The following is a 21689-nucleotide window of genomic DNA, read 5'->3' on the forward strand; positions in this document are numbered from 1 at the left end:
TCACTTCACAGATGAAGGTCCCATGGACTACTTTTGGTTATAGATCCGACTCCTTCAAGGAAGTGGTCTCCTCGTCTAATGCTCCACTAGAAGCATCTTCTTCTTTCCATGGGGAATTAGATGGCTCCTTAGGGTGCTGAAATGGTATCATGGTTGTTTCATATTTTTTGTGAGAGTTGATTACTTCCTAATTTTAGGACTCATCTTCTAAGGATGCCTCCAAGAACATCAAATAGTAGGGACCATTTGAGTTCTGCTTGGGCTATAGGACTGGTATTTGTTGGCAAGGTACATCATCATCATCCTTCCTCAAGAAGGGTAACTTAGGGAAATAAAAGCCACTATTAATAAAGGAGAGCTTATTTTGCCTAATCAATTTCTTATAAATCATTTTTATATGATGCAATTCATTGACTAATCCAAGGGGTACTAGAGTCATTCTATCCAATAGCATGGGATCTTCAACTTCAAATGCTTCTAAACATTCCTCCTCGTTCTTATCCTCTTCTAGTTGGATAGATTCTTTTACCTTGCTTCCATAATATGTATCTTGACTTTCATCATTGTCCTCTTCAAACTTTGGCTCTGTCTCTGTAAAATAGGGGCTCTATAGGAGAAAAACAAACTCTCTATTGTATCTTCTGATTGTGCTTCTGCATCTGGCTCTACTTCCATCTTTCTCTTTGTCTCTACTTCTATCTGTCTGGTTCTGCTATGGCCATGTAACATGGAGAATAGTACATCCATGCCTCTATCACTCTCAAAGGTAATTTCAAAAGTCATTCATGGTTCAAAGCAATAAGTATTCACCCATCCTCATAGACTTTACTTCTTTTGGAAGTTGGTCGATTGTGCCCACTATCAGGGACTATGCCTTTGTTTTCTTGGGAAATATCTATTTGAATCTATTTGACAGCTTCTTCCTCTACTGATGTACCCTTTGTAACTTTATTAGAGGAGACTATTAAGACTTCAATGGAGGTGGATCCATTACCTTTTTGCAAGCCATACAACTTCACTACCATCTTGTTGGGTCCTCTCCCTAAGGTCAAGGTTTCCTTGAACCAATCCATTCATGGTCTTTCTTCAAAAGGCCATGGTCTTCCTAGTAATAGAGAGTATGAGGTCCCATAGGAATTTGGTTTTACCACTAGATAGGTCAACCAATAGTCTCATCCTACCATGGTTGTCTTCACATATGAGAGAATGCCCAAAGGCTTAATTCTTCTTTGGTCTACCAATCTAATAAGCCACTATGTAGGATCCATACCTTGCAAGCACCTAGATCCTTCATTGTCAAATCTATCATTATTTTGATTGATGAGCCTCCATCAATCAATGCATTCGCAATAAAAAAATCTTTTAATCCAAACATCAATCTTTGGGGCACCAGGATCATAGAAGGCATTAGTCACATCCACTTCTTTCACAGGCTCTAAGGCCTTATTGGACTTAGTGGTAGTTGTAGGAGCAATCGTTAGGCCACGACTTCTTGTCAGTATGCTTTTCTATTTCTTTCAGCAGCAGTAGCTAGGGGACAACATCAATAATTGTCAAAATGTTAGGTTTGGTTTGAAGGTGTCTAGGTCTTTGACCAAGTCATACTCTTTGATAGGATCCATGGGCTTCTCCGATCAGCTAGGGAATGGGACAACATCCACTTTTATCTTTCCTCTTTCTTCTAGCAATGGCAATATCTGAACTTCTTTTATTACTGGGGGTACCTCTACATCCTCAATCTCTTGGACCTCTTGTCCTACTTCTATAATTGTCTCTATATTCTTCTGTGTGGCACTGGACTACTCTGCATTGCATTGTTTTGTTTTGTATTGTTCTCTTTCTCTTTTGGAAGATTGAACTTCATTTTTTTGGTAGAGGAAATCTTCTCCTTTGGATTTGTGAGTTCTCTTTACTTGGCTTGCATTATTGCAGCAATTTCCACTTCCACCAAGTTGGAGGCAGCTTCTTGGGTCTTTTATTGGTTATTTAGTGGTACTGTCTTTCACAAGAGCTAGATTGGATAGTTTTTTGCAATGTGGCCTTTTCCCTTGCATTGACTACATAAGGACTTGTAATCCATGGACCTTCTAGGGTTTAGATATTTTGGTGAGATATGTCCCTTTTATCCGCATCGATAACACTCCACTTTTGATCTCTAGCCACCACCAAACTATCTTCCTCTGTAACTTTGAGAGGGAAACTTTCTTGGGCCAAAATTAAGATCAAACTCTCTAGGTTTTGGTCCTATAACTTGGAGAGTTTCCTTGGATTCCAACAAGTTTCTTTCCTTCTTTCATGCATCTCCTTCAAGGAGCAAGTCCTCTATATAATTCTTCCTTAAACACTACAAATAGAAGGCTCCAAGGATAGTAGCTTTTCATATACATTTAGTGGCTAAATGTGCCACCTGATGGCACTTTCCACACCATGTATTTGATTGCATCACATCTCTTACATTATTGGATATGTTAGCGGTATTCACATTTACTATCTGCCACAGCTATCCTATAATCACATCCATCAACTCTTTCTTGATTCTTGCAATTGGATTAGACAAATGGTCCTTCAAATTTTCTCATCATGGGGTGCTTGCAATAGGGTTTTGGGAATTCCCAATAATCATTGCATAGACTAGTTGGGTTGATCCAAAGGGTCCTCTATTCTGATTCTAATTCAAAGCTCCTATTGAGACTTGTGGTTGTTGGTTCCAATTGGTAGGGTTCCACTATTGTTGTTGAGTTACCATTGGGGGAACTGTTTGAGTCCACTATTGTTGTGGTTGAACCATCATTTGAGGTATTACTGTCTTCGATGGTGGCCACTATGGATTCAACGCACTATATGGCGTCATTGTTTGCATCAGAGGGTAGGGGTAGGGAATAGTCCTTGGGACTACATTTGGTGGGTATCCCATTTCTGGAATGGGAAGAGGTAAGACTCCTCATCCTAAGGTCATTGACAGCCTTGCTTCAACTTCAGCATACAGTCTCACACCTTTCATTGCGACTTGCAGCTTACAGGTTAACTGGACTTCTCAACTCCACAAACTTATGAACTTCTGGTTGTAGGCTCTAAGAAAAACTCCCTTATGGATACCTTCATCCAAGTGATGGTTGGTCCATCTCTTCAATATGGATTCCATTATAGAAACTTAAGCTTCCACCCATTCACTAGAGGACTGACTTAGGTTCATGAACTCCTCTCACATCCGCTCTTCAAAACCTTCACACTTGAATTTAGTGAGAAAGGCTAGCTTCAGGTCATCCCATGTGCCAAAAGTGTCGGTTGCTTGTCTCTCATACCACTGAAATTCCATGCCTTTAAAAGTGGCGGGAAATATTTCCAATCAATGCTTAGGGGTTCTAGCATTGTTGGCTATACATGCTACCATGAACTCAACTACATGAAGATCAGGGTCTTCATTGTACTCTCCCGAAAAGATTGGCAATAAGACTATATTCGTCGGCCTATCATCAATTTTTCTAGGACGGATTTGGCTAGAAAGGGAACCTTGATTCACCATTGGGACTTCTTTAAAGAGTGCCATAAGGGCATCCAAGGAGGCTTCTATTGCTAGCTTGTTCTCAGCTTTGATTTTTATCTTCTCTCTTCTCACGTATCTCTAGATTCATTCTAGTGCTTGCCTCTTGATTGCATCATTCATCATGGAGTTGTTTCCACCTAACTTTCCTGTACTCAACCGAATAGAATCAGAAGGGCGTTAATCTCTGGGGGACTCTCTTACCAACATTTCTTCTACTTCCTTCTTTTCAACGTCTCTGAATTCAACTTTCATTCCACTACAAAGAGAAAGATATTCAGTTCAAAAGGTATCAAAATTCATTCTTCTGAGGATTGCCATGGTGCCATTGTCTTGATAATACCAACTTTCAAGGGTTTCAATAGCACAAGTTGTGAAGAATACTGTGTCTACTAGCTTCCAGTGGGTTTCCAATTGGACAAACAAAAGGTTATCAGTGCACCAAGCGTCCCACATATCTTGCTATTGAGCATCCATAAACAAATTCCAACTCTTCTCCTTCTTATTCTTGTGAACCTCCAACTGACCATGATTCGTGAAGCTTCTTCATAATCTTCCACTTGATGATGTCTAGAAATTCCTCAATGAAAGCCAAATCTCCCCTGAAAGGTCATTCTCTCTATTTCTACTTGGCTTTTCAATTTTGTGGGAAACAATTGGGTATAGTGATACAACTTTATGTAGCTTCAAAAGACAATGGGATCAGTCTATCACATAGAGCCCACATCAAGATAGTGACATGCTTCCTTTGAGCGATGCACTCCTTGTAGAAAGTTTTTTGTCAATGAAGATCTCCAATTCTTCAACAGTAGCAAGGATTCTACAATCTTCCATTTCTTTTCTTCCTCTTCAACAATGCCACTTCTCCCATTTCTAGTCTCTATTGGTGCTTATTGATGGCAATATTATTTCCCAGTTGCTACAACCCAAAAAAATGGAGCCCCAAGAAGAACACCAAGAAAAACAAGGAATCTACTACAAGAAAATATAACCCTCAACATCATATGATCTTAGAACCTTGATGCATGCATTACATTCCTTCTCTACAATTGCATTGAACTCTTGAAACTCGGAAAGTGCTTCATATTTCTGATTGAGAAGTCATCAACAAAACTGATTAAGCACTTATAGCCTCCTAAAGATTTTGTTTGAACTAGCACCCATATGTCTATGATTTCAAGTCTTTGCTTTGCACTATAGAGGTAGTATTATTGAACCTTGTTGTTTCTTCCCAAAGTAACATGAGGAACATGTAGGGTTGTCTCCATTGAACTAGAGTACATGCAATCATTCTAGTACCTTCTCTCTCTTTAAATACATGATGATTTTGTTATTCATATGTCCCGATCTTCTATTCCATAATCTCATTGAGGTGGAGGTAGTCTTGCTTGAGTAATTTTCTTGATGAGGTGTAAATGTCTTCATTTTGAAAAATCTTCCAATCTTCTCTCCTTGTGCAACTAGTTTGCCATTCTCTATAAACTCTTTTACAAAGCATCTATTTGGATTGAATCTAACTTCATGTGTCCTTGATCAACAATTTGACCAACTAAAAGTAAATTCTTAGTAATGCCATGAACTAAAAGAACATTAGACAAGTATATTACCTTACCCGATGATATTTGGATAGGAATAGCATCTTCTCCTTCAATAATATGATGTGAATCATCTCTTGTGCCAATTGTTTGTGTATATTAAGGGGCTAAATTAAATTGAACCATTTAGAGTGATGAGTCATGTGATTAGAAGCTCCAGAATCCATATACCATTCATCTTAAAGTTGTTGATTTGGGTGGCTCATACATGTAGATATAATGGCTTACTCACCACCATTGTTGAACTAATGATTTGAAGTTGATGCTTTGTAGTTAGTATTTGAAACTCTTCCATTGGCTCGTCCATTTTGAACTAGTTGTTTTCTTTGTTGATAATCCATCTTCTTTCTACAAACTCTTTCCCAAGGGCCTCCATAGCCACAATGGTTACATTGGCCTTGTCTTCTTGGTGAGTATCCTCTTCCTCTTGCTTGCATATAGTTTCCTCTTCCTCTTTGTGGGTAGTTGGTAGTTGCAATGTGCTAATTTATTATATATTCTTCTTGATTTTGAATTCTTCAACTATTTTTTAATTGAGTTTATCTTCCTCTTCCATATCTTCCTCTTGTGGCTACTCTTCCTCCTCTAACCGTTACAAGAGCTGATTCTTGTTTATTGCACTTGGGTTTCTTTTCTTTAAATCCTTCTTCTTGAATAAGAAGATATTTGATGTCTTCAAGTGAAGGAAAATTTTCTCTCACAACAATGGAAGTGACAAAGTGCTTATACTCTTTCTTCACGCCATGGAGAATGACCTCCTATGAGATCTCTTCCTCTTTAGTAGTCTCATCCAATGCAGTTAGTTCATCTTCAATATATTTAATCTTTGTTGAGATGACAAGCTCAACACATGCAGACATTGATGATGGACCGCTTGGTTAGATGGGTCCACACATCTACACTTAGCACGTCGGTGGTCATTATGACTCTCACATGGCCACTGACTCATTACTTATTATATTTAGGTTGTTACACCTATTTACAGCTGGCATAGTTATAGCGCCAGTCGACTAGTGTAGTCGGTTATGCATTGTTTGACTTAGTAGGCCACTTTCCTTTATGTTGTATCTTATCTATACTTTCTGTACATTGTAAAGTGTGCAAAGAAGAAGAAGAAATCAGCAAGAAAACGTTTTGGCCTCCATCTCTCTTCTTGTCTCTTGAGTGAGCTTCTCCTTGTGCATTCTGTGTGTGTTTGGCACGCAGCATCTTGAGCAAGGTCCCCCACCACGCGATTCTTGACAATCTTCAACAAATAATCATGCATACCTTCATTTGAGGTTTTAATTTTTTCATTTATCTTAGACTTCAAATACATTAATCTAATGGTGCTCTTACTATCTAGCATCTTTGTTAAGATATCCCATCCCTCTTTTGCACTTGTTACTTTTCGAATGTAGTTGGCCATGCTATCACTTACGTTGATGAATGTTGATGAAGCCTTGAGATTGGGTTGCTCTTCTATCCCAATCATTTCTTTATTCACCTCCATGATCTAGTCTTCCTTCTTTACCTATAGCAATCTTCCACGTGTTTTTAATCATTAGTAAAGTTTGCATTTTGAACGTCCATGCAATGTAGTTGTTTCTATCTAGCTTGCTTGCATCACCAAGCAATGAGATGTCACTTGGAGAAATTTTCAGATGATGAGGGATTTGAAAAGAATGTATTTTGGGAAGGGATAATGATGAAATGTGCTAGTAATAACCTCTAACCAAAAGCTAGGAAATTTGCCTCTAACCTCTTATTAATCTTGAGTGAAATGGAGAGAGTGATGATCCTAAAAAGATGACCTAAGAAAACTAAGCTTTAAAGCCACGATAAAACTTTGAGAATGAGGTTCCCAATACTTCAAATCATGCATTACAAAGTAGATGACACAAATAATTGATTGAAATGAACCCACAATAAGTAGACAATAGTGGAAGCAAATAATGTAGTGACAATACAAGTGATTGAACAGACTCAAAAAAATGTATTGATTGAATATAAGAAGTAAAATGATAAAAAATATGATTCAATTCTTCTCACACTTCATCATTCTCTATCTCTCAAATATATTCTCTCATACAATGCTTTGAGACTAGTTCAATATATACAGTCGTGAATCTAGTAGACTATTGTTCTACCTGAAAATTGCAAACTAGTAAAATATTGATTCATTCTTAGCTAGAGTAAGATCTCAACAATCCCAACAATAAATATGTAGGTCATGAGTAAAAAACAATTGTGTAGAAGAGATCAACCTGATCCAATGGTCGGATCTTTCTGGATCTGCCCTCGAAGTTAGGTATGTCCTATAATCCTTAAAATACAGGGAAAGTAGGCAACTGAGATTGGAGCACCCATAATTTAGGATAGAATGAGAATCTTCTTAATCCTAATGGTGAGAGTGTGGAGAGTGATCTCAAAAACATTTTCTCTTTTTACATCAATAAAATTTAACATCTAGATCTTAAGTTATTGGCCCTCAAAGTCAGCATTGTTCCAGGAAGCTCAATAGTTGAGAAAAAATAAGAGCTAAAATATAGGTGTACTTTTGACCAATCATATCCACATGTGAAGTAGGATATCTAAATGAGAATATATTAATTGAGATTCCTATTATCATATCATTATTATCTCATGTCAGTTATACTTCCATTTAAAGCCACTGTGTGCTAGTTAATAGTGTTGTTTATAGTAACATGTATGCTAATAAGCATTGTGTGCTTATAAGTAGTTGCATGCTAGTTAGCGTAGTTGTCTATATTCTAAATTGTATGCTAATTAGTAGTTTTATGCTAATTAACATCTTTATGTTAATAAGTAGATGTCTATTTTTTAGTTGTTACTTGTGCTAGTTAGAGTTGTCTAACTATTGGTTAATAGTTTCCTATATGTTGACTAACCAATAGTCACCAACAGTCAGAGACAAATACTAGCAGACAGCCATTAATTAACATACACATGTTAATCAACATACAAGTTAGCGTACAAAAAACTATTCTAACTAGTTTACAACTATTTATAAGAACACAGTGTGTATTATCATACAAGTTATTGTAAACATCACTATTAACTAGCATTGATAACTAACATACAGGAGAGTGTTAACTAGCACATAGTGGCTTTACATGGAAGCATAATTGACATGAGATAATAATGATATAATAGTAGTAATCTTAATAAATATTCCACTTTAGATATCCTACGTTACACGTGGATATGATTGATAAAAAGTACTCCTACTTTTCAACCCTTATTTTTTCTCAACTACTGGGCTTCCTAAAATAATGCAGCTTTATAGGGCCAATAACGCAAACTAAAAAAAAGACTCCCTCTACCTCAATGACATTTTGGCATAGAAGATTTGGACTCATGAATAACTAAAGCACCATGCATTCAAAGAGAGAGAAGCTAGTGTAAGGACTACATGCACTCTAATTCAATGGAGACAACCATACACTCATGTTACTTTGGGAGGCAACAAAGAACAAGGTTCAAGAATAGTACCTATAGAGTAAAGAAAAGACTTGAAATCATCCATACAAGACATATGGGGGGCAACTCAAAAAACATGTTTAGGATTTTATAATTATTCCATCAGTTTTGTTGAGGCTTTCTCAAGGAAAATATGGATTTATCCCATCAAGTAGAAATCTAAAGCATTTTCTAAGTTTGAAGAGTCCAAAGCAATGGTAGAGAAGGAATGTAATGCATATATCAAGGTTCTAACGTTAGTTTTTTTTTTTTTGGTGGGGGGGAGGGGGATAGTTCATCTCAAATGAATTCAAAGAATTTTGTTGGAAAAATTGCATAAGAAGGCAATACACTTCCACATATATCCCTCCTAGTGATCATTGAGCATACTAGCTCGATGTTATATGATGCTAATCTTCCAAATGCTTATTGGGCTGAAGTTGTGAATACTTCAATATATCTCATGAATAGCAGTCCCATGGAAGCACTTGCCAATCTCACTCCAAAAGAGGCATGTACATGTAGAAAACCCAATTTATCTCATCTTAGAGTATTTGGTTGTGTTGCATATATGCATATCAATGATGAATTGACAAGAAAACTTGATCCTAAGTCTCAAAGATGCATTTTTATTGGTTATTCTATTCAATCCGAAGGATACAAACTATATGATCCTAATTCAAGAAGTTTTTTGTCTCATGAGATGTTGCTTTTGATAAAGATGATAAGTGGTATCTAGCCCCTACAACTTATATCATAAATATGAGTCACATGGCATCCATATTTCATAAGATACATTCTCTACTTCATCTCATACTAATGCCGATGTGTTTTTAGAAGAAGAACGTGAGAATGCAGCTAAAATTTCAGCACAACCAGCTCTCAAATGGTCTACAAGAGTTACTCATCCCCCGGAGCAGCTTACCTACACTACCAATCTTGCTACTACACATGTAGCATTCATATCAAAAGTTTCTTTCTTAATTTAACCTCAGTCATACAATGAAGCATAAAGGAAGAATTGAATTTTTCCATGGATGAAGAGTACAAAGCTCTTCTAGATAACAACATATGGGAACTTGCTAACATACCAAAGGGTAAGAAGACCATTGGATGTAAGTGGGTCTACAAAGTTAGGTTGAATGTTGGTGGTACAATCAATAGATACAAATCTAGATTATATGCTAAAATATTTGTTCACATGTATGGAGAAGATTATAATGAAACCTTTTCTCTAGTTGCAAAAATGACAAGTGTTAAACTTGTGGTTGCTCTTACTACTCATTATGGATGGCCCATACATCAAATGGGCATTAAAAATATTTTCTAAATGGAGAATTGCAAGAAGAAGTTTATATGAAACAACCACCATGGTATGTATATGTCAAACCATCCATACATGCCATCCATACATGGTATGCAAACTAAGGAAGTCTCTATATGGGCTAAAGAAAGCCCCTAGATCTTGGTACACCAAGATCAACTCTTCCTTGCAATCACATAGATTTTGGAACAACAATGCTAATCCTAATCTCTACATAAAGAAGGAAGGTATGGATATTACATTGATCATTCTCTATGTTGATGATCTCATATTCACTTGTAGTAGTCTTGCAAGCATGGATGTTGTCACACATTAGTTGGAAATGGAATATGATATGAAAAATAGTTGTGAATTAAAATACTTTCTTGGGCTTGAAGTCTTAATAGGTGAAAATCAAAATTTTATTTGTCAGTATAAGTATGCAAATGATATCTTAAAGAGATTTAGTCCTATAAATGAGCCTCTGCTCCAATGAAATTCAATCTCAAATTTGTGAAAGATTATGGATCCAAACTTGCTGATGCCAATGTATATAGGCAACTAATTGGTCACCTAATCTATCTAACCATAATATAGCTTAATCTTGCTTTTTCTATAAGTATTGTCAACCATTTTATACATGAACCCCATCAAAGTCACTAGATTGCATCCAAGAGGATTCTTAGATATGTCAAAGGTACTTCAAAATTTTGGTTACTTTATGAATCTACCTTAGCCTTGAAGTTATTTGGATACAATGATGTGATTCATTGCTCCATATGTGATCAAGTTGTAGATATCTTCACAAAGCCACTTGGACTAGATAACTTTAGCATTCTTAGGAACAAGCTTGGAGTATGCATGTAAACTTCTATACTTGATGGGGGTTTATAAAATTCATATGCTAATTACACACAAAGAGATACTAATTAGCATATAAGAGACTCCTAACCAGACACACACCATTACTAATTAACATAAAAATATTAATTAGCATACAACTACTAATTAGCATACAAGCTAACATATAGACAACTACGCTAACTACCACACAACTGCTTATAAGCACACATTGCTTGCTAGCATACATGTTACTATAAACATCATTGTTAACTAGCACATAGTGGCGTTAAATGGAAGCATAATTGACATGAGATAATATAATGATATGATAGTAGGCATCTCAATAAGTTATTCCACTTTATATGTCCTACTTTGCATGTGGACATGATTGGTCAAAAGTACTCCTACTTTTTAACCCTTATTTTTTCTCAACTACTAAGCTTTCAAGAATACTGTAGACTTCCTTGTCCAATAACTTCAAATGTAGTCATTAATTTTTGCTTATCTAAAAAGAGAAAATGTTTCTAAGATCACTCTCCACACTCTCATAGTTGGGATTAAGAATTTTCTCATTCTATTTTGAATTGCAATCACCCCAATCTCAACTATCTACTTTCCTTGTATTTTAGGGATTGCAGGACATACCTAACTTGAAGGGAAAATCTAGAAAAATCCAACCATTAGATTGAGTTGGTGTCTTCTACAAAGTTATTCTCCTACTCATGACCTACATCTTGACTATTGGGATGATCAAGACTTACTCCATCTAAGATTGAATCAATATTTACTAATCTACAATTTTAAGGCAAAATAGTAGTCTGCCAAATTCACAACTATATGTATTGAGCTAGTCTCAATGCATTGTATGGAGGGACTATATATGAGAGACAAAGAGTAATGAAGTGCGAGAAAACTTCATATTTCTTATCATTGTACTTCTCATATTCAATCAATACAGTATCTCTTTGAGTATGTTCAATCACTTCTACTATCACTATATCGTTTGCTTCTGCTATTATCTACTTGATTGTGAGTTCATTCCAATCATGTGCTTATCATCTACTTTGAATTGTGTGAGTTATGTGAGGGAGTTTTCCCAGACCATACCTCCTCTATAACTCTACCACCAAGACCAGTGCATGGGGATCTATTAATGAGATGCACAACAGTAGTAACTGCCTCAACCCAAAAGTGTTGTGGTAAGCCTGCGTAACTAAGCATATTATGGACTCTTTCCTAAATAGTCTTGTTTAGACAATACCATTCTAGGGTAGGGTGTATGGAGCGATCAACTGAAGCTTAATACCCCTCTCACCATATAGCTACTCAAAGGCCTTAGATATATATTTACCCCCCATTACCAGACCGTAGATATTTCAGCCTATACCCAAACTGGTTCTCAACCATGGCAAGAAAATACTAAAATGTAGCAAATCTCATTTCTACTTAATGGGATAGGCCCAAACCATATCCGAATAAATCGTCTATGGATGTAACAAAATACTTCACGCCACCTAAGGACTGATAGGACATGAGGCCACAAACATCAAAATGCACAAAGTCCAAAGGTTTATCCACACGCGTAGTACTAAACTTCTTATGCAAATTACAATTCTACTTGCCATAAAGATAATGACTACATGAATCAAAACAAGAGTAATCCAAGGGTGGGAGATATTGAAAATGGGTAAATACATTCATTCCTTTCAAAGACATGTGCCCAAGCCGATGATGCCATAAAGACACATGTGAAAAATTTTGTCACAACCAATTCATGGTCAACAAATCCAGAAACAAGAAAAGGGTAGAGGCTATCAACCTCGACACCTCTAGCAGAAGCAAGTCTACCATGAGTGATCTTCCATGAAAAATCATGAAACAATACATGGTACCTATCATCATCCAATTGTCTAGCTAAAATAAGGCTTTTTGTCAAAGCTAGGACATGGCACACATCATGAAACATAAACAAATCACCAATACTGAACTGCAAACTAACATCACCTATACCAATGATATCCAATGCAATGTTATCTCCTAGTCCAATTGAACTCATGATAGTATGGTAACTATGAAACCAATGATGATACAGGGTGACATGAAAGGAAGTCCCCCGAGTCAAAAGGCCAACATTGAGAGTAAGCAAATGGTGCATCAATCAACTGAGTGGCATCAAGAGATGAAGCTACAAGAATGGTCATTTGAGTTGTACTCCAATGCATTTATCTTCTCTATCTTCACATTAGACTTGGGTACAATAGCAATGGACTTTGCATTTTCATATACTTTCCCCTTGCCTTTCTCATTGTGCCTATCATTGTGCATTTTATGGCATTGTGGCCTAATATAATCCTACTACCAACAATAATCACATGTCAAAGAGGACTTACGACCGCTGAACTTATTGCGAGATTTACTATGAGACTAAGACTTGCCCCTATTGGGCAGTGAGTCTTTAATATGGTTATTATTGCCATTTCCATCATTTCTACCTCTAATAGTCAATGCGTGAGAAGTGAGGGCTACATCAATATTCTTCTTGTTTACTTCTTTTGTTAGTAGAGTACTCTCTACATCACTACATTTAAAACCACCCTCAGGGGGATTAGCACTCATAGCAATATGAAAAATATCCCATGACTCAAGCAATGTGACAAGCAAGAACAAAGGCTTTATGTTATCCTCAAATTTGATGACTTGGAAACAAGATGGCTAAAAATAGAGTGAAACTAGATGTTCCCTCCTTCATGCAAAGATCCACATGCTTTTTCAACCAGTGCAACTGAGAGGCAAGACTCTGGTTGTCATGAAGATCAAGGATCTTCTTCCATAACTCATATGCACCACCCTCAATGGAGATAACATTGAAATACACTTTCTTAGACAAAGAGAGTATGATAGTGGACTTGCATAACTCATCAAGCTCATCCCAATCTTCTCTATCCTAACCTTCTAGATTTCTACCCTTTGTCTTCAATGACCCAACCTACTCCTTTTGTACCAACACTTGCCATATTTGCATCTTCCAATATTGAAAGTTGTTGCCATCAAGCTTTTCAAGTTGAAATAGCACTATCAGCTAATGCATGAGAAGTGTGTGATATAATGATTGCAAAGGACCACAAGTGACAAGAGAATGGGCTATTGCAATTATAGTAAAATAACCCCAAAATTGATCCAAAAGGGTGGGAACAAATGAGGGTATAGTTGTCCACAAACTGCAATCAAAAGAGTGCCAAAACAAATTGTCTACTCTTCAAAAGAATACTCAAAACAATAACTACAACACTTGCAATAAATGCAGTAGTGTATGTCAATCCAACTGTGGACAAATAGACAACATAGTAAGCTTCCACTACCAAGGATATTTGGGTAGCATAGAGAATGCAATGAATAGGCATAGACCATCGGTATCAAACACTGTCACAAACACAAAGTGTCAATAGATAGTCCAGTGCATATATATCATGCATGTAAAAGATCTCAAGAGCAATTGCAAAGATCTATCAAATGTAGAGATTTTTTACATCATCCATGTAAAAGATCTCAAGAGCAACTATAGAGATCTACCAAATGCACAAAGGACTGAGCAAAGAGCAATGACACTCAGTACATAACCAATATGCATGTATACATCATTGACAAACTATTGATAGAGGTAAGTGCCAGTATCCAAAGCATATAGAATCAAATCAACCCACAAACGAAAGTGACTGCATCAAGTAGCATACATGAGAGCATAGATATAAAACAAGAGATTCCCATTGTCTCAAATAACTAAGCTCTACCAAGTAAATACAAGCATCTTCCACTAGAAGCAAATCCGAAATGATAAATGAAAAAACTAAGCTCAATGCATATATAGCAAATCATCTGGGAAGCGCAAGCGCATCAAATATACTTTCAAGAAGCCTTCAACCCGTAAGTGAGTACTAAAGCAACTACCCAAATCTCAAGTACATCAAATGTAGCTCAAATCCAAGCACCAAAGCATGTCATAAGCATATCTGGGTGCATACATCAATGCTTGGCATCACCATAGACATGTAGCTTACAAGAAATACCATGTAGATACAATAGGCATAAACCTTCTCAATGAAAAGCTCCATGCTATTACAACAATGAAAAGCGTGTCAAAATCAAGCTAATGCAAGCTCAAATGTGTCCCGAAAGCACCTTAGTGCATCCACAAATGATCCAACATCAAGGCTATAAGTGTATGAGCATCAATAGAGACAATAGTAGTGAGCTCTTATCTCTGAGAAAACATTGTCTCAAACCTGTTGTTTACAGGTCTACTATATATTATAGCCAATAACAAAGATTTTAACACACTAAATGATGACCAAATGGAAGCCAATGATGTGAGGATAAGTATCAAAGTGTTTGCCCAAAAGAAGGGCCTGAAAATTAAGTGCAGTTCACACCGATGTGGCTGATGTTGCTTCTATTGCTACTATTGGTTAACTATGGCTCAATGGAGCACTTCTCGAAGCTCAAATGGTCTCCATGAAGGGCTCAAAGAACAAGGCCAAAACAAGGTGGAGTGAACTAATAATCAATGGGACTAATTCATGCTTCATGGTGTGGCTACCATGAAAGTTTGAATTGAAGCTTCTTCATGAGATGAACCAAATGATGGATAAAGCTTCTCAAATACCACTTTGATACGAATTGAAAGGTGAGTGGAAGGTGGAAGCATGAGCAGAAGCAAAAAGAAAGCAAGAGCTACGGATGTTCAAGCAAGAACAAAGAGATCGATATGTGGAAACTCCATCACTCACAATGTGACTTGCCTTCCCTTATTCTATTTGTCACTAAAAGAATAAAGAATAAAGTGACAATGATAAGTGCCCTCCACTTGCAGTGTATAGGTGTGTGGGTCTTTATACAAGTAAATGAGGGTGGCTCTAGGCATAGGTAGCCTTTAATCCCCAATACCACAAACACTAATAGATTGCATAGACTAAATATTGTTGCTTGTGTGTGAGCTCAAGTTAGAGATATGTCAATTGAGTTAAACAATCCAGCTGAGTGAAAGTCAATTATTGGAATGAACAAAGCGAAGAATACAAGAGACGTCAAAGGAAATGGATTAATTTAGTGTGTGAAGATAGGGTGGATAAACACAAAGAAGAGGATACAATAGAGCTCTAAGAGTAGAATGGAGCAAAACATCTCTGAGAGGAGGGATGTCAGAAAGTTCTTAGATTTTAGGAATTTTCAATTTTACCTCTAAATACATTTCCAAAAATGAAAAAAATTAACCAACAAATTTTTTTATTCACCAAAGTCTAGAATTTAAAAAATCCCCCAAAAATTCTTAAAAGGAGCTCTCAAAGATTTTACTATTCTTGTCTTCTATAAAAAATTGAATTATGTCATATCTACGTCATTTTCCATTGAAAACCAAGCACCATGAATGATGGAAGAGAAGAATATGATTATTTTACTATTCTTCTCTCCACTTTTCCTTGTTTTCAAAAGGAGAGAACGGGGATAAAAGGCCCAAAAGAGAGTTCTTTTTTTTCCTAATCACTCATTTTATGTATGAGTCCTTTGGTTTTATAACATGAATACCCATGCTTGGTTGTTACATCATTCTATGATGAGATATAGAAGTCTACAAATATATGTGCTTCAAACCAAGACCATTAGATGAGAGAGCTTCTAGGAAGGGACATGAAACCAATCATTATAGTAAGGAACAAATATACCAAGTGATTTACACCTTGGTATCCTCTTATGAAAAGATAGTTCAGAAACTTTATTTACGATGTACGTTCAATTGCTAGCTACAAATAGGGTAGTTTAATTTTATGAATATTGCTTAAGTTTGATAGTTGTCTCTTGTTTGTGGGGTAGGTCCAAATCACCATTACTCTAAATAGGAAAATTGAGCATGCTAAACTTGCATTAAGTGAAGAGGAATTAAAAGTGGAGGAGAAGGAGCTCAATGATTTAAAGAGCCGATATGGTGATAGGATAGCATATGTAATTGTTTATACCATTGAGGCAAGTTTGAGACAACTTTGCCACCTTGGAAAAGCTCAATATGCTAACACTTCATGAAGCACCATAGAGGCCAACTTGTTATGGTTGTCCTTCTGGTTTCCTTATTTGGAGGCTAACAAAACACCATTGATAGTCATGGACTCACGCATAGAAATTATTTATTTAGCCTTTATAAGTTCTTCATCATGCATTTTTAGAGAAATGCTTGTGAAGTTTACTTTCATTTTTTCTAATATCCAATATTCTTGTGTGCAATTGGCTAAGAGGGGAGAGCCTAGTCAATAAGGTGGTAGCAAGTGAATTGGCTATTCATGGACCACTTCAGGACATGGCTACTCATTGACTACTTGGGCACTAGAAGCATTGGCATTCCTATTGATTATGGCATCTTTGGCAATTATGAAGAGGTCAAGAGAATTGGAGAAGTACGTGCATTGAAGAAGTAGACATATTAGCCTTGGTTGGACAAAGGCTACCGTTTGGTATGACTAGATATGTGATGAGCTTATCCCTTTGGATCAACCATGAAAGGGTGCACATATGTCTTGTATTTGCAAGATGGGGCATATACCACTAGTTGGTTACTTAGCAATGAAGGTAATTGCACGTACCCTCATCCTTGCATAACCTAATCAAGTGGTAGATTGAGTGTTGCCCATGGTGGATTGACATGGAGCAAGGCCTTAAATTGGAAAGAGAGACAGATTCACGCACAACTAAAGGCTAAAGAAAAGCCATCAAGCCTTGGAACATATAGTGCTAGTAGAGAAATTTGTTTGCTTTATTAATTTATAGTACACATTTTTAAACACTCATTTTTTATCCACAATGACACAATGATGTTGTAGACCATGGCAAGCTAGGGAGATGCCAACAAGCCTAGAAAAAATGACAATGATTATGGCAAACAAGAGAAGGTTTGTGAGTGGTATCTAGCCATGATTATCTTGACTAGGTGTCAAAAAGGTCATGTATGCAAGGTTATGAAATCAATAGTGGTCTAATTATAGAGGCTAACAAAAAGCTTGTGATTGTATGGATAGTTGGAGCAATTTTGTTCTCTCTTGACATTGACATTGTATGCATAAGGAATCTTGTAATTGTCTACATGGTCAAGTCATTAATAGTGTTGTGGGTGGTGTTGTGCATGATTGCATGGATGGTTGAAGTGACCCCATTAAGTCTCTGACCTTGAGATTGCGAGGCATATTTTTGTCTTACATGATGGACTTCGTATTTGATGAGCCAGTAGGCATGCATTCAAAGGTACATGCACTCCTATTACATACTCATAAATGCTTCATGTGTCTTGTAGTATCACTTTCTTTCTATTTATTGGATGTCGATGTGGTACTCATCCATCCACCTATGTAAAGGGAAGTGGCCCTTTCTTCAAGGCTCTTGGGATGGAACAAAGTGATAGCTTGATGTTCCATTTCTTGCTAGATGTAAATATGAATTTAGCTCCCAATCCATAAAGAGGGAGGATGAGAGGAGCAACTCATTTCTAATATGCTTTCCAAAGTTGCACTAACTTAAGGGGCATATGCATTGAGATGGAATGTGGCACAATACCCATCTTGGAGGCCTACTTAGTACACATAGGTAGAACTCTAATTAAATCATCTAGGATAGGAAGCAAGATAAGGAGGATGTCTATACTGACAAGGGAGATGAAGTATATAAGAATACACCTGAAAATCCATATGATGATTAATGAGCCTCTTTTACCTAGTGCAATGTACCATCAATTCAATTCATGCAATCATACTATGTTTTGTATGCTTTTGTTGAGATCCTTGCCATAGTCTTCATTCTTGAAAAAAACCAAAGTTGAAAACTATGCAATAAAGGGTTATAATGTTGGCTAGTATCGTGACACCCTATATTTCTACATACAATCAATCTCAAACTGCTACAAGTCCAATTATGGTTTTAATAATGGAAGATACCTACTATTGTGATCCCTTAATGTCTACATACATTTAATCTTAAACCCCTACAAGCCCAATTTTGGAAGTAATAACGAGTTACAAATTTGGACTTTTAGGCTAGGTGTACTCACCATCATGAAAGATTTAAAACCCATTCTGGGTTTAGTTGTTGCATTTTTCATGCTTCTGAGATACATGCCTTCCCACTATTATCATACCTTCTCTATGCTCATTCTCTTTGGCATACCATCAACATTATACCCTCATGGTGTTGTTAACTATCATTGACAACCTCAAAACTCTTTCAAGAAGCCAAATTTGAGGATGGAGTGAAATCGTACAAACAGCATGCATTATCATGTGTCCATTAATATGACAAGTCATATTATTGCTTTTGAACCTTTAACAGAGTGCCCAAGAAGTTTGTGGTGATACTCATTTGAGCGTCTCCCAAGGGGTCTATGTACATGGAGAAGTTTATGTGCTCTCCCAAATCGGAGGGAAAGTTCGTGAAAGGTCTACATGTCCTAGATTAACAAAGGTCTATTCATTCTAAGGTTCTCATTCCAATGCTGAAATTGTACTTTGCTATCGGGAACATCCCATGCACATGCTCTAGCCATAAAAAGGAAATATTGTCAACAAATACAAAATAGTAGAATTCCAATACAAAGGTTCAATACGTACTTCAACACAATTACATGTGAAACATGTATGGTGCAAAGCAAAGCATGCATCGGTTCTCTGACTAGTTGCACTGCTCTCTACACAAGCTCTATTCAGATAGATGCATAGATGCAATAATTTCCAAATAAGCTACAATTATCCTACCATATGCTTTTCATCAATTGTGATTATATCACTCTTACCCTTATTCTTCACAATATAATTCATACTTCCGTTACATGTTTCAATGAAAATATTTGGAGTACCCACCAATCTCATGCCCACAAGAGTTCTGAGTTAGCATGCAAATGTCAATCACACTCTTTCAAGTGGTATATTACAGGAATGGCAAACTACAAAAAATCAAATAAAGCAACAAAGGGCAAATAACATGTGAAATACGATCCGCAACTAAGTATGAAGGGCAATAGAGCCTACTGTAAGGTTCGTAGCTTTACAGCATTGCAATTCGAAACTTTCCATAGAAGCATACTTCCTAAACAACAACATAGCCAATGCATACTTCGAGACTAGACTCGTTGCAAAGTAAAGGAAGCAAGATGGCAGTTTTACTCGTGCTCTAACCCCAGCTCACGATTGCAACATGACCCGAGCAAGCCCCTTCCCTGTTCAAAAGAGATACACAGTGCATTAACGAAATAAAGGGCCTAGCGCATCAAGTAATCCTGAAAATCTGTAATCAGTCATAGAGTGCTCACGCTCAATGAAGGCAAATGACCATTAACTCAACATAATGGACTTCACCAACATGACAAGTCAAGAAGAGCTCTATGGGCACAAGTCCTTATTTGGCTACCCTGAAACGTTTCCACATGATTATGCACAATTCTACAGCCCCTCTAGATCTAACATCCGGGTAGTTCGATTCTATTCACAACATCTGAGAAGGACTCCAAGAAGCACTAGACTCCAGAAGAGAGACAAAGAGTCTCTCCATCTCAGAAATGCTCTCTTAATCCCTGCACAATAGTGGAAATGGTTAGTCTCAAACTTCTGTTCAGTGTTTTGCATTAGCCAAGGTTTCCTGCCACACTTTAGAGAATGCTCCAATATACTTTTGTCCACATTTTAAAAATGTGTATAGAAGCCCTCCCAGATGCCCTATTGTCTACTGCCATTCTGCAGCCCGTAACCCTGATAAATACCAAAGACAGAGAGGAGCTGTATGCCTGGCGAATTGTGAAAAATAAGCTATCAAAACTCCTTGGGTTAGAAGAGTTGGTTATCTGCTGCATCTGCCACTAATGGCAGGCGAGGTGTCCTCCCCAGAAGACAGGAAACCACACCGAATGCAACAGCCAGCAGTATGCTAACAAACACTATGTTGTAGAACATGATGAGGAGGTCCAGAGCAAAGCCGCTGCGAGGGTTCAATATGCGCTGGACAATGATGGGGAGCACGATCAGCACGTCCAAGACGCAAGCCTGCATTGCATTGAACCGCACGAATCTGCTGAAGCTAGGGTTCCTCACAAGCCCCAAGTAGAGGGCGAAGAAAGCTACAAAATTTGCGTACGGGATGCCGGAATACACCCGCAGCAATGGAAAGAGAGGACGGAACAGCACCTCCGAGGCTGGGAACTGTGCAAACACATACCGTCCATATTGCATCCCATCTAGCAACGGAAGGATGTACCCGACAGCACCGAGGATACGCTCCACTGCACCGCTGCCGCCGCCACGAGCCAACACAACCAGCTGCCGCCTCCGGTGTCTGGTGGTTCGTCTCAACCCTAAGAAAGGCGACGAAGAAGAAAGGGGAGCATGCAGCCCTTCTCCTTTCCCGAAAACTGCCTTGTGCCCATCCCGAAGACTTGCAACCAGCAGCGGGCCTTTGCTGGAGGAGCTTCTGGCTATGGCTATGGCTGTATAAGGAGGCGCGACACAAGGAGCGGCGGCGGCCGAGCAAAGAGGCGCAGGAGGACGAGTGGTTGTGAGGCCCCTTGCGGCTTCCATTATTGGGCCTTTTCTGTGTCTGTTATTTCCTCTTCTTCTTCTTCCTTGCAAGCTCACCGACAACGAAACCCTACGCAGGCCGCCATGGTCCGGATCTGAGTTTTCCTTCCGTCTTTCATTTGAGCCCAGCTGGTTCTTCCTTCCTTATTGGTCGATTGAATTTTTCTTATTTCTTATTATTATTATTTTGGCTTGTTCGTTTATGATTCAAGGTTTGGGAACGTATTAAAGTGAATGAATTACATCACCCTCATCAAGTGAAGTATTAGAGCTAGGGCTTACAAAGATTTTCCAAGGGCTTTTCCAAAAAGCTCTTAAGAGCCATTTGGCCTACATAAGATCTCATCATCGCA

The 21689-nt window shown here is 37.6% G+C and overlaps 1 pseudogene; it reads right to left on the reverse strand.

Moving 5' to 3' along the window:
* Positions 1-19919: 19919 nt before the first annotated feature.
* Positions 19920-21471, reverse strand: LOC148015706 (protein TIC 20-v, chloroplastic pseudogene; annotated as a pseudogene).
* Positions 21472-21689: the final 218 nt, after the last annotated feature.

Source organism: Lygodium microphyllum, chromosome 24 (genome assembly GCF_053477565.2).
Source record: "Lygodium microphyllum isolate KBCC chromosome 24, Lygodium_microphyllum_v1.1.10, whole genome shotgun sequence".
NCBI lineage: Eukaryota > Viridiplantae > Streptophyta > Polypodiopsida > Schizaeales > Lygodiaceae > Lygodium > Lygodium microphyllum.